The following is a 13,852-nucleotide window of genomic DNA, read 5'->3' as shown; positions in this document are numbered from 1 at the left end:
TTGTCTAGGTAACTAATTTTGCTATTTAAATATGTGTATGCAATTAAGATATGTGTAAGATATATCATGTTATAAGGAGATTTAGCATATGTTATTGACAAGTTTCAATATAAGGAGGAAGATAATTCATGGTTGGAAGTGATGGTAGATGCAGCAATCTTAGGAATGAATATTATGCAGTCATAAAGATAATTTCATATAAAATATATATAATTTTTTATAAAATATTTTAAAATAAGTTTATACGATACCCGTGCATCGCACAGGACATTTACTAGTATGTGATAAAAGTCAAGTCCTAGAAATTGTGATGTTACCAATGGACTATCTTTTCTTCATGATAAGTGATTAGTAGTTATGCTCCTTTTTTTTTTTTTTTTTTTTTTGGGAACAACATTAATTATTAAGCTAGTTTAGTTTAAATGAAATTCTATTATCAAGATATCAAGTGATAATAATTGATAATAGGATAGTTTATTCTTGTTAACTAAGTTTCAAAAAATTAATTAAAAACAAACATTTCAAAAAATTTAATATTCAACTCGAACTAAAAATATTTTATCATGGAAAATAATCAAAATTTACATTCCACCTATTTACCAGCTTTTTTTTTTTTTTTTTTTGAGAAGGATTTACCAGCAAAACTTGGACAAGTGAAATTGATTTTTTCTTAAAATTATTATTTATAACAAAGATAATCGTGGGATTTTAATAGTGAATGTCTTATTTAAAAACACTAGAAAGTAGTGGTTTTACTACAAAACTCTTGGCAAGTGAAACTAAATTTGAAATCACTGGAACTGCTATTTTTTTTTTAGAATGAAACCTGCTCCTTTAATTAATCAAAAGAGGCTAAATCAACCTGAACAACATGAAAAATGTCTGGTGGTACATCACTAGAACTACTATTTTGTATTGTTGATTTCAAGTTCATTAGAGAAAAAAAAAGTGTGAAAAAATTATATGAAATTATCAATTAAGTGCATGGTATTTGAAGCTCATTAGACATTGTCTCATGTATAAATAAAGTGATTTCCTGATTTGTGGTCGATTTCATGAAATTGGCACTGAAAAAAAAAAGAGTTCAATTGTCAATCTCTCCTCTTTTTTTCTTTTCTTTTTTCTTTTTTTTTTTGGAAATTTGAGCTTGAAAGAAGCTGAAAGAAAGTGAATTCCTACATTTAAGGGGTATTAACAAATAGGAGAAAAGATCCTCTTAAAATGCTGACACGTACACAACTTTTAAGTAAAACACTCGCACTGTACAATGTTTGGCCTTTCAAAACTCTGCCACGCTTAAATACAGTTTAAAGGCTTGCAATACTCCTAAAAAAATCGCAGGATATGGAAGGGAAACTGTGTTCAGAAGCCGTCAATCGCCAAACTAGAGCACCACAACTGCAAGCACATGCATAGTGAAAGAAAAATTTATGGGCTTCAACACCGTTAGGCTATCTATCTGCCACCATCAGATCGTCAAACTGGCTCCGGTACATTTTTCTCAATTTTTTAAGATTTCGATATGAAATATTACTTTATATTGAGTTTTTTTGTTGGATAGATTTAGATTTGATTTTGGTTTTGATTCCTTTTTGTTTCGGGTTTTTGGGTTCTCCATCAAAATGTTTGTTTTCTAAATTTTCCGATATTTTCTTTTGCTCTTTGTTTTTTTTTTTTTTTTTTCCTATTTTGGATTACATAAATCACTAAAAAAATTGATCTTAATTTTGTACTTCCGTTTCTAATCTTAACAAAATAAAATTTTGGAAAGGTTGTGACTTTTCTTCCTTATTTCTTTTTATTTTCAATCCTTATATGATGGTTGTTGTTGAAAAGTAGAGACAGAGTTATGTTATGTTTTTTATTTTTGAAATTTAGGCATTAATTATGATTTACATGTGGGTATTATGGTTCAGTTGGTTATGATTTAGGTTTTTTGGTTAGGAATAGTTTTGTTTGGGGAATTTTGGATGGGAATCGAATTTGCATATTTGGGTAATTTTGATTTTGGATTTCACCTTCTAATTCAGAGAAAGACAATTAGAAAAAGATGAAGTCTTGCTCTCAACACATCATGCACAATCAGTTATGAATGTATTTAGCATCATTTATTATTATGTTTGTGAGTTTTGTTTTGTTAATTTGCAAAATCTGTTTATTATTAAAAAATTCTGCCTTTCTTATGTTATTTTCTGTCTATTCTATTTAGTTATTAAGTTAATTTACCAAGAATTTTATTGCATATAATTTAATATTTCATACCTAATTTGTAAACCTAATTTATCATATTTGCCTTTTGTTTTGAAGATATTGGGAGTGTCACCCTTGATTTGAATAGTCAAATCTAAAAGCTTAATTCTGACCCTGTAATTCTATTGAAATTACAGATTTGTTGAGATCTTTGTCAATTACAACACTTGGGTAATTTCCAAGAAGAGTTGCTGGAACAAACTGATAGGTTAGGATGGTCTGATTTCCCTTCTACTAATCTCATACTTCGTATTAGATTTTGTCCATTTAGTGTATTTGTGTTTGTCCATTTAGATTTTGCATGTTTTAGCAAGGTTTTTTCTTTACAGATTGATTTTATTAGCCAAATCTGAAGTTTGGTGTGAAGATTTTGTTAAACTCTGTGTTACAATTTTAATCGCTCTTCAAAAATAGTAGATCAGGTAGGATGGAAAACAGTTTCAAATAGTGATAATGCTTTCTCTTTTTTAGCGCTCCGTCTTCCCTTGAATAGTAAGCAGTAAGTCATTGGTTCATATTCAATAATAAGTAAAACGGGCTGAAACTCCTGTTTTTGCTAGGATGACAGCAAGTACAGACTGGCAGTTAATGAGTCTCCTATTAAAAAAAATGAACCTTAAGATCAATAGGATGCAAAAAAAAAAAAAAAAAAAAAAAAAAAAAAAAAAAAGGAAAGTGTAATAAGCAAGAAATCAAATGGTATCAAAATATTTTGACCAACCAATCCAAAGAAATATAAAAAGCAATACAAATTCTGTTAAGTTCAAACAGTAATATAATAATTGATAAGAAGTAAATTACAGTCCAAACTCTAGCCATGGTTTAATAGTTTAGGAAGTTGTAGACATGAAGTTCGGATTTCTTTTTTTTTCTTTTCAAGTGAGGGAGGGGAGAGATATGAACTCAGGTTCACCCAATGAGGAAACAGGACAGTGCCGCCAACAGACACTGCCTAAACAACTGTTGTGTGTTTCAGCCTAAACACCAAATAGTACTATTACGAAAACACTTCTTACCATAATTACCATGATCTAATTGTATTTGATTGATGACTGTAAAGTCTTCATTATTAGGAAATAGACATCATGCTTATTTTGATATTATTTGTGAACTTGCTTAGGAGTTAGGAGTGAAGCTATATGTTTTTTATTTTGAATCTATAGAAATTGTTGAGTCTGATTTTGAAACTCTTCCACCTTTCTTCTGAATTGGCAGCTACAGGCTCCTCTAGCTTATGATTGCTTATGTGCACAAAGGTTTTGAAGTGCTGTGGAAGGAACATTTTCTTCGATTATTGCTTTTTGTTGTAGAAACATTTATGATATTACTTTTTGATATGGTCTTCTAGGGTAAATATGAAGGAAAATGTTACATTCTTGTGGCATTCTAACTAATATTATTGTTTTGTATTTTCTGCCAAATCAGCTTATAGATAAATATTGACAAATGGCAGGTGGTAGTTATACAGGAGTCACAAATCACAAGAAATGTTGGTTGGAGTTAAAAATGTGTCTTTCTTTCAACCTATATGTATATCCGAAGGATAACACACTCTATCAAATCTATGAAATTCTATATGTATTATTTTTGTGATCTTTTAAATTTATGAAATTCTATGTCTGGTATTTTCTGTTTATGGGTTAAAAATGTGACAAAATGAATGTGTAGAACCTTTGAACATTTGGATTTCTATATTGAAACCATGCAAGCTTAATAAGCATTTGGAATTTACAAGAGATGTGAAATGAGTCATTTTTTTTTTCTTTTTTTTTCCTTTGTAGATAGTATAATACATTTGATTAATAAATTTTTTTTTAATTATTTGTAAGGTTAAAGGTAAAAATTATTTGTATTTTTTATTGTGCAATTCTTCTGCATATGACAAGATATGTTGAGTCTCTCTCTACTTCTAATATAATGCAAAAAAAAAAAATAAAAAATAAAAAATAAAAAATAAAAAACATGATATGATATGGAGATTTAGTACTGAATTTTGTAATTTTTCATTGTACAAGATTTTATGCTGCACCTATGCAAAAACATTGCAGTGGTGTTGGTGGTGAATATGAGTTTAGCATGGCATAAAAAATTAAAAATGTGACACTCTTGATGTATGCTAAACTCATTGATTTAATTATGTTCAAGTTTTATTTCATAATTCTTGCCTTCAAAGACTATTTCAACATGATTGCGATTATATTGCATTAAAGGTTAATTTGTTTGGCTCCAAGTAATTGTGACATAGATTAGATGTGTAATTTGGGTTGTGATGATTGAGAGTGAAGTTGTTGGAAAATATTGGACCAGTTCTAGGAATAATGAACGCTAGCTAACTTAAGAATTTTTAATCCTATGTGATAGAGATATCAAGGGAAAAGATTAAGTTTAAAATAAATGTTGTTAGGACAACTTTTAATACAAGAGGAAAATATTTATTGATCATGCAAATCTATGTGTTCCTAACCAAATTTCAACATGCATACTTTAGAATGTATAGAATGTATAGTAATAATAATTTTTTTGCAAATGGAATTATGGAATTTTTTGGGTTAATTACTGCATTTTAAAATAATAAACAAACATTTTGATAACCAACGTATCTTATACACTTCGCAACAAATTTTTTCTTTATAGAATGATTTTATTAGCCAAATTTATCTTCTACTTATTTCATACTTCAATAACTATATTCTCTCGAACCCACAGCCTTTAAAAAAACCTTGAACCAATTAATTATAACTTATGAGATTTCAATTAACATTTTTTCCAAATCATGTGTTGATGTCAGGTTATGTTTGTCTTTTAGAAGAATACTTTCACATTAGCATCATTATTTGAACAACTAACCATCCACCCCCCTTCCATATTTTACCATCACATTAAGTATAATATATTAAGTTGATTTTTTCCTAACTCATAAAATGATTCCGCGCATTGCGCGGGTTAAACGCTAGTTATTAAGTAAAGGGCAAAACTTAGGTACAGTACCTTACATTCCCTACTTAAAATTTTGACATCTGTCCAATTTAACCTTCCAACACAAAGGACGTTAAAACTAAAAATTCTTTCTTTTTTTCTTTTTTCGTTCATCCTTTTTTTTTCCTATACTCCAACTGCAAGAGAACCCATGGCTTCAAATCTTCAATTGCCTCATTTTTTACTGGGTTTCAAACCAAAAAATGGACCCTTCTCCCTCATTTTCTTAGTAACCAAATAGGAAAGATCAAAAAATAAAAGCCAGATCTACTGGGTTTCAAACCAAAATAGGGACCCTTTTCAGCTATACCCGAAACTTCCACACTCTTAACATCAACAAAGCCATCGTCACAGCCTCTTTCATTATTTTGTCCAGAGAGAGAGAGAGAAAGAATCATAGATCAAAAAAAAAGAAAGGAAACAGATACACATACGTACACACACAACAAGAGAGAGAGAGAGATGAGATATTCTTTTTTTTTTCTTTTTTGGGTTTTGGGTTTGGAAGAGAAGGGTCATGGGTGGTTTGGAAGAGAAAGGTTTTGGGTTTGGAAGAGAAGCCATTTGCAGTACAGGAAAAGGAAGGAAGAAAGAAATTTAAAATAAAAAATATTAAAAAAAAAAAGATATTTTAGTTTTAACGTCGTTTACTTGGTTTATTAAATTGGACAGGTGTCAAAATTTTAAATAGGGAACCTAAGGTACTGTACCTAAGTTTTGCCCTTAAGTAAAAGTCTAATATGTTTGTTGGCAAATTGTTTTAATAATAAATTTCCAAAAGACTAGAAAAGGAAAACTAATTGCAAACTAATATTATTTAGATAATAATTTTGATAAAAAATAATAAACAACTAATCTAAATTAAAAAAACTTAATTAAAATATTTTTTAAAATTTTGTGAAATATATCTATATCAATGCTTCCATAATAATAATATCCTTCCTACTCGAGCTAACACTTTCTATGAGGAAGATTGTTTCAAACACAATAGTGTGATATGTGAAGAAGAGGCAGAAACACTTGCACAATTTAAGCTAGTTCTTTGGATTTGGTTGATAGATTGAGTAGCAATTTGAACTTTATTGAGAGTTGGTGCATTGAGATTGAGTTTCCACACCTGTGTCACAAGCATGTGTTCTCCATGATCTTAAAAGTACAGGACATAAAACTAGAAGAATAACTTCTTAATTCACTATTACAGTGATTTTTTTCTATAAATTACTTGAACAACTATGGGAGCTATGTTTCATTTCTTTTGCTGTATAAATTTCCTTCAGTTAGTATGAGGGCCTCATTCATATCATATTTTTCAGTGATTCTGTTTGAGAAAACACTATTATTAATTTATTGTTGTATCTGTGTTTTATACTGTTCGGTTCAATGGTACTAAATCTTGATTTTTTTTTTAATTTGATTTATGAAATACCATTGTTCATGCTTCGTAATTCTGTCCATGAAATACAGATGTATTTCTTTGACTTACTGTTTCCTAATCATATTGATGAAATACTGTATTCTCGATATTCGATATGTATGGGCCAGAGAGACTTCATGAAATAAAGTAAATTTCATCAAAATGAGCTCTTAGTCTGGAAGCAGTTAGGAGTTATTATGGCTACGAAAGCCACACTAATCACCTTTTCCTAAACTTTTTTTTTTCATACCAAAAAAAAAACAGAGTCAATTTCGATCACTCCAAAGAATTTATGGTAAGGCTGATACCCCCAATTTATGCATTTTATTTATTTATTTATTCTTCATATGCACTAAAACTTATAAGTTGGTAAATAAAATATTAATCTGAACTTCTTCACTTTTCAAATATATAAACAGGCCAACAATTTAAAGTTGTAGTCAAATGGTATTCATGATGATACAAAATATCAGTGTGACACTATGTTATGCGTGATTTTAAAATTTTATGGTTATACATGAAAATTTAGTCAATAAATCATTAGAATGAATAATACTCTTTTTTTAATAGGAAGAGTGGATAATACTTTAAGTGTGTTTAAAGTTTCTTTGCACTTATGTTGTTTGAAATATTAATTTATGTCATTATTTTAATTTTTTGACCCAGCTTATGACTGTTAAAATGATTGGAGATTTGCTATAGCATATTAAGGCATGATAATAATAATATAAAAATAATTTTCTATGAAAATTCATAATTCATAGTATATTGGCATATATTCATAAAGAAAAATAGTATAGTGGTAATTAAATCATGAAGATGGTGACTTTGTCTCATAAAACAGTAATTATTTTTATGATTTAAATCATACTGTTTTTTCAAAGCAATTTGGTGAATCAATACTACTGAAAAGGTATGTAAACCTTTAATTTTGGTAGCACATCCTCTTTGTACACAATATATATTCACTGAATTTGTTTTCTGTTCATGCAGATTTTTCGCTAGAGTCATTTTATGATAGAATTGCACAAATCAACACAGTTGAAAATGAACATATGCAATAGTAAACCTTAAATTTTGGTAGTCATTAAATTTATTCTTACGGTTCATTACATTTTGGTTGACAAAGTGTTTTTTTTTTTCATGCAGATTTTTTGCTAGTCATTTTGTGATAGAGCTGCACAATCAACACTGCTGGAAAAGAAGGTATTTAACCATAAACCTTAAGGGTGTGTTTGTTTGGAGGTGAAATAGGGTGGATAGAAAACTTTGGAGAGAAAATTGGAAAGAAATTTTTTTTGGAGTGTATTTGGTTGGGTGAAGAGAAAGGAAAATAAATGGTGGAGCTTAAGTGTTTTCTCTCCGGACCCACTAAAAAGTTTTCTTCCCAAAATGGAGAGAAAACTAAAGGGAGAAAATATGGCTGCTTAATGGACAAAAATGCCCTTATGCACTTGCACATGAGCTTTGTCCATACGTTGCTCTTCTTCACTTTTTTATTTTTCATTTTTCTTGAACATTGTTTCCTTTTCTTCCTCTTTTTTTTTCTCTTCCTCCTGGACATTGCCTCTTCTTCTTCTTCTTCTTCTTTCTTTTGTGTTTTTTTTTTTTGTCACTTTTTTGGTTTTAATTGAGCATCATTTTAAACAATGATATATGAGTAAATTTATACAAACTCACTTTTTCTATTTCTCAACTTTTTCACTCCCAACCAAACAAAAAGGAGGGAAATTAAAATTTTTTCTATGCTCCTACTTTTTCATCCTCCTACCATTTTCTATCTTCCCACTTTTCCACTCTTCCAACCAAACGAATCCTAAATTTTGGTTGACAAAGTGTTCACTAAATTTGTTTATTTTTTTTTGTTTTGGAGAAAAAAAAGTCAAAATTCATGCATATTTTTTTGCTAGACCTGATAGAGTTGCACAATTAACATTGCTGGAAAAAAAATTCATGCAGATTTTTTTGCTAGATCTATTTTGTGACAGAGCTACACAATCAACATTGCTAGAAAAGAAAAAAAGAAAAAGAAAAAAAAGAAGGTATGTAACAGTAAACTTTAAACTCTGGTAGTCATTGAATTGATTATTATTGTTCATTTGAGTTGTACAGTAATGGATTGGATGATCTTTTATGCAAATTATTGTCATATGATCTTTCTTCATCTTGGTTTGGAAAGAAAAAGAGCGAGGGCTTTCTTATAAGCAGGTAGCCAAAACAAAACCAACACGTCTACAATGCCAGAACACTACACACTATAACCATACCATAGACCTCTTAGTGCGTTTACGTCCGATTCTGTATAGATGGTCAAGAAAATATTGCTTCTTTATATATTTTATTTTTCCATACATAAATAGCTAAGAGCATAAGTGTTTATTATGGCAAAAAACTTTTTGCTCTTTTTTTTTTTTTTTTATCCTTCTTATAATTCAATAGATGCCAATAAATGATTTAAACCGTGGATGCTTTCTCTTTGTATATTTAGTGAAAAAACTATCGAAAACTACAATATACTAAATGTAAACTAGGTATAACTTGGTCAAAATGGGTAAATACACTTAATTTTAAAATTATGTAGCAAAATACCTCACTTTTCAAACTATTTAGCAAATTATCCTTGTTTTGGAATTTGATTTTAACAAAATCTAGTCTATATATATAATAATAGGTGAAACTGAAAGAAAATTCAATTAGATTTCAATTGAATTCTTAATTTTGCTCCACGTGTCTTTTTTTTTTTTGGTCAAGTGAGCTAATTGGATTCTCAATTTTCCGCCATGTGTCCTATCTAAATTTCTAAAATTTTTGTGCCAAAATAAATAATACTTTAACACCTAAACAAGAACATTTCACCTGGACACTTCTATGTAGACTTTCAAGCTCCTCTCTCTCTCTAATGTTTCTCTAAATATAATATTATCTATATAAATATATAATAATAATAATAATATTATTATTATTATTATTATTATTATTATACAACCATCAGAAACTTTACCAGTTGAGCTCACGGACCCACAATAATAATAATATCTTAATCTTAGATAAACTCAAATTAGGTGTCAAACACCATTATCCCAATAAATTAGAATGAGTCTTTAACAACTCTCTGTCTCTTGGCCCTTCACGTTTTTGTTTTTTCTTTTTTCACATTAATCTCAATCACTCTTAAAACTTATTGTCTCAATTCTAAAGAGAACGTCTCTTAGTGTCTCTCAAAAACAAGCCTCTCACCTTCGCTAAATCTCAGATTAGAGTTCTCTTTTTTTTTATTTTTTCCAGAAAAAAGAAGTAGAAGAAGGAAGGAAGATGAAGCCGACTTCAGTATCAAGAAAGAAAAAATTCCCCTTCGCCCATAAACAACACCTCCAATGGAGTTCCAGAGCTTCTTCTTCTCTTAGGTCTAGGATTTTTTATTCTTCTCCGTATCTTTCTAGAACCTGTTGGATATATTTCAACAATTTACTTTTGTGATAAAACAAAAGGAACAATATACAAATCTAAAATTAAACAATAACACAGATAGATTTAATAGGCAAAAATAATAAACAAATACTGCATATAAATAATAAGAAATCTGCAAATAATTGAAGACTCACAGACCAGATACTTGAAAGGATGAACAATGCGTAAAAGGATGAACAATTGAGATCAAGTCTTGTGTTTTACACAATTTCCTTAAAGCATATTTCGCCCTTCACACTTTCACTGTGGTGCTTTGAGACTCGTGGACGTCTGCCTCCCAAGATAAAATGATCAAACAACACGAAGATGAAGCACTCAAGGTCGTGCTCTATGAACTACTCAATGCCTCTTTCTCTCTCTTTGACACAAATGAATGAACAAAAATCTCACTCGGAGAGTTTTCTCTGAAAAGTTCTTATTTCATGAATGAAGGACTATGAGACTATACGTTTCTTGAACCTGAAATACTATTTCAGATATTACTGCTGTATACAGACTTTGACTCAATAATAAAATAATAAAATATTATTATTAAATGGATAAATGGGCCTAGTCCACACATACCTAAAGCCCAACCCAATATTCAGCCCAAAGCTCATATTTTCTATTATTTCCAATGTGGGACTCAAGGATTTTCACCACTTATAATAACATCTTCAAGTGAATATAGAACACATCAATTTCTTATTCACTCTATGCTATTTTTCCAACAGAACCTTCCATTCTTCTTCTTCCACTCCTTCTGTGTTCAATTACCAATCCCTCAACTTCTCCTCTGCAGTTCAATCTCTCCGCTGCTCCGTCTCCATGGAAGGTACACTCTTTCTTGGCTCTTTTTATTTGCTTAAATTTTGTTTGGTTGCTTAAATTTTGAGTTTCTTTTTAGCTATCTTGAATTTTGGCTATTTTACTATTTTTTGGAGGTACTTGAGAAGGTTTGCGTTTTTTTTTTTAGCAGACTGGCAAATATGTGTCTTTCTTGCAGGTTATACTCTTGATTATTTTGGCAATCCCTTTTGGCTTAGAAGCAAAATATGTATTTTATTGAAGCTTGTGTCTGGAATAACAAGTGTTGGAGTTGCACTTCATCTTCATGTATACAATTTTGATGCTCCAGACTCAGTTTACATGTACCACTTTTATTTCCAAGCTCTAATTTTAACAATTCTTTGTAATTGTAATTAATCATGGTTAATTACATTGTAGTGCATCACCTTCAATAAGTTATGTATTCTTAATTATATGTTCTTTTGAGTACAAATTGATAGAAAAAGGTATAACTTTCTTGGTTTTAGTGTTCCTTTGCTCTGGCAAAAACTCAATAGCATTTTATTTTTAAAAAGTGAGAAACTAGGCTGCACCTTAACATATGGTCTTAATCATTTCTAATCTTATTGTTTCTTTATCAGGCTAAGGGCAAATTATAAATACAAAATGGAAAAGCATACAGCCATAAAGACAAGAGTACTTTTACAAGCACCTATGGGAGCCAGTCATATCTGCATCTTGGCGCAAGTTTACTGACCTTGAGAACATGCGTGTCTTAACCCAATTCCTCGAAGTTGACACATTGAGTTGCAAGATTCATCCATAATCTATTATCTTAGAAGCTTTATATCAGCCGTGCAGTTACTATCCATTTTCCTGGCCCATGATTCATAGGCAAAATTGGTTGGTCAGTTACTAGACATTGTTGGTTAAAACGTTGAAATTCATTAGTTTTATGCATTTTTGCAATGTGAGAAATGGCGTGGAATTGGAACAAGAAATTAAGGAAGTCAATGTTACAATCTATTCAAGCAGAGTGTAACAAATGAGTGAATATTATTTATTTGTCAAGAGTATCTTTGTTGGTGTTATTAGTATATAAAATTCATACTTGAATTTTTTTTTTTTTTTTAAGTCATACTTGAGTAACTTAATCATCCTAATAAGCTAAAAAAGTTCGGTTGTGATTTATTTGTTTGTATTTTTGGTCTATAAAAGAATATTCAATGCTTTGATGTTAGAGTACCAAAAATAAAATTTGGTTTAACTATTAAATTTTGGTAATTTTTATGAATTTCCACACTATGAGAAAGGATGCGAATTCCAAACAAGAATTCTCTATTTCAAATTCCGTTAGAGTACTTGAATTTTTTAATATTGTTGTCAACTGTAATGTTTCACAGTATTATGGTTGGTGTACTCCACATAATTAGTTTTTGTAATACAAGACTCACATGCATACTATTTTGTAAATTTGTAGAGATGCAAGCAGAGTTGTCTAGAAGAGAGAAAGCAGCCAATATTATGCCTTATCTAGATATTGATATCTTCATTAAGGTAAGAAAGAAGTTGTTGTGAATGGCTTATTCTCTACCTCAATAAATGATAGATAGTCTAGCTCAAATTGTGTTTTTATCAAAGCCTACGCTCAAAGTAAGATTTAATATATAGACTCACCTTTTCTGGTCTAGAGAAGTCACATTCGTTGCGGTTGACAAGTTATGTGGTTTTATTTTGGCTTCTACTATTTTAAGGGAGCATTAACTTAAGGCCAAGAGGCAAGCTAGCAACATTATAGATTATTTTCTAAAGGCAACATTAGCATGGAGTGTCAAAGTTCCATAATAGTTTTGCCTGATTTATCATTTATTTGAGTTCACTTCATTACAAGTATTGGGATTTGAAGTGTACACTGTTACCATGGTTGGAGATCAAATGTTAAAGGGGTATCTCAACCTCAGGAGGACAAAGAAAGTGTGTTATAGCAAGTAAACTAGATTAAGAACACCAATTTACCTTAACTTTTGTTAATTGAAATAATTATGTCTTTGATACTTAAATGAAAGACGAGATCTCTTGATCCAAAAAAAAAAAAAAGTGAAAGTTGAGGTGCTGGTTGGACCAGTAAAAGCACTGTTTATGGATGAGATATCTATTTATTTGGATTGCTTGACAACTTTTCAAATAGTGAATTTGCTTAAATAATGTATTCACAATCTTCATTGAACTCCTGTCATCTCACCTCCTTCAGCCAACAGTACAAGAGACTTTGATCTTTTTGATGATATTATTCTCATCTCTGATGGCCAGATTGTGAACCAAGGTCCCTGCAAACTCGAGCTTGATTTTTTGAATCCATGGGCTTTAAATGTCTTGCAAGGAAAAGTGTGGCTAACTTCTTTCAAGAAGTAGGTGTAGATATAGGTTTTTCTGTTTAATATGTTCCAATAGAAATGCTTGATCTTTGAAAGGTGAGCATCACATGGAGACTCTCATTAATTCATATGCATAATAAAATGTTTATAGGTGACATCATATAAAGACCAAAAGCAATATTGGGCATGTCAAAATGAACCTTACTGTTTTGTTGAATTTGTCGAGGCATTTCAATCATTCCATGTGGGAGGGAGTTTAATTAAATTTGAAAAATAATTAAGGTCAGTAATTAGTTAATGTTTTGCTAAATTGTACACATACATTGCTTAGATTGGCACTTGCTTTTGATTTATGTTTTTTATTTTTTATAAAAATGTGGTTTTTGATGTATTTGTTTTTGGTGTTTAATGATGATATAGGAATGCAGTGATTCTTAAGTCAATGACTCAAGTGAATAAATTGAGGGAACTGGGTATGAGCCTCTTTTTGAGAAAGTAGAGAGTTCATTTCTTGGTGGTTTTCGTTATTGTAATGTATTTTCACTATTTTGTATGGAACAAATGATTCTTGTGGATGTTAAATTTGCATTTGGGTTTGAGG

General features: G+C 30.1%; 2 long non-coding RNA genes across 2 annotated transcripts; both read left to right on the top strand.

Moving 5' to 3' along the window:
* The first annotated feature begins 1,287 nt into the window (after positions 1–1,287).
* On the top strand, positions 1,288–3,838 carry LOC115983676. The gene is made up of 3 exons (XR_004090158.1): positions 1,288–1,490; positions 2,388–2,458; positions 3,466–3,838. It is a non-coding gene; the product is annotated as an uncharacterized LOC115983676 (long non-coding RNA).
* A 7,060-nt stretch (positions 3,839–10,898) lies between these two features.
* LOC115986591 lies at positions 10,899–13,533 on the top strand. Its single transcript, XR_004090798.1, has 3 exons — positions 10,899–10,922; positions 12,357–12,433; positions 13,187–13,533. It is a non-coding gene; the product is annotated as an uncharacterized LOC115986591 (long non-coding RNA).
* The last annotated feature ends 319 nt before the right edge of the window (positions 13,534–13,852 follow it).

The sequence above is a fragment of the Quercus lobata genome, chromosome 4 (genome assembly GCF_001633185.2).
Source record: "Quercus lobata isolate SW786 chromosome 4, ValleyOak3.0 Primary Assembly, whole genome shotgun sequence".
Lineage (NCBI taxonomy): Eukaryota > Viridiplantae > Streptophyta > Magnoliopsida > Fagales > Fagaceae > Quercus > Quercus lobata.
Note: the sequence above shows the minus strand (reverse complement) of the source record. Positions and strands in the feature narration are given on the sequence as shown.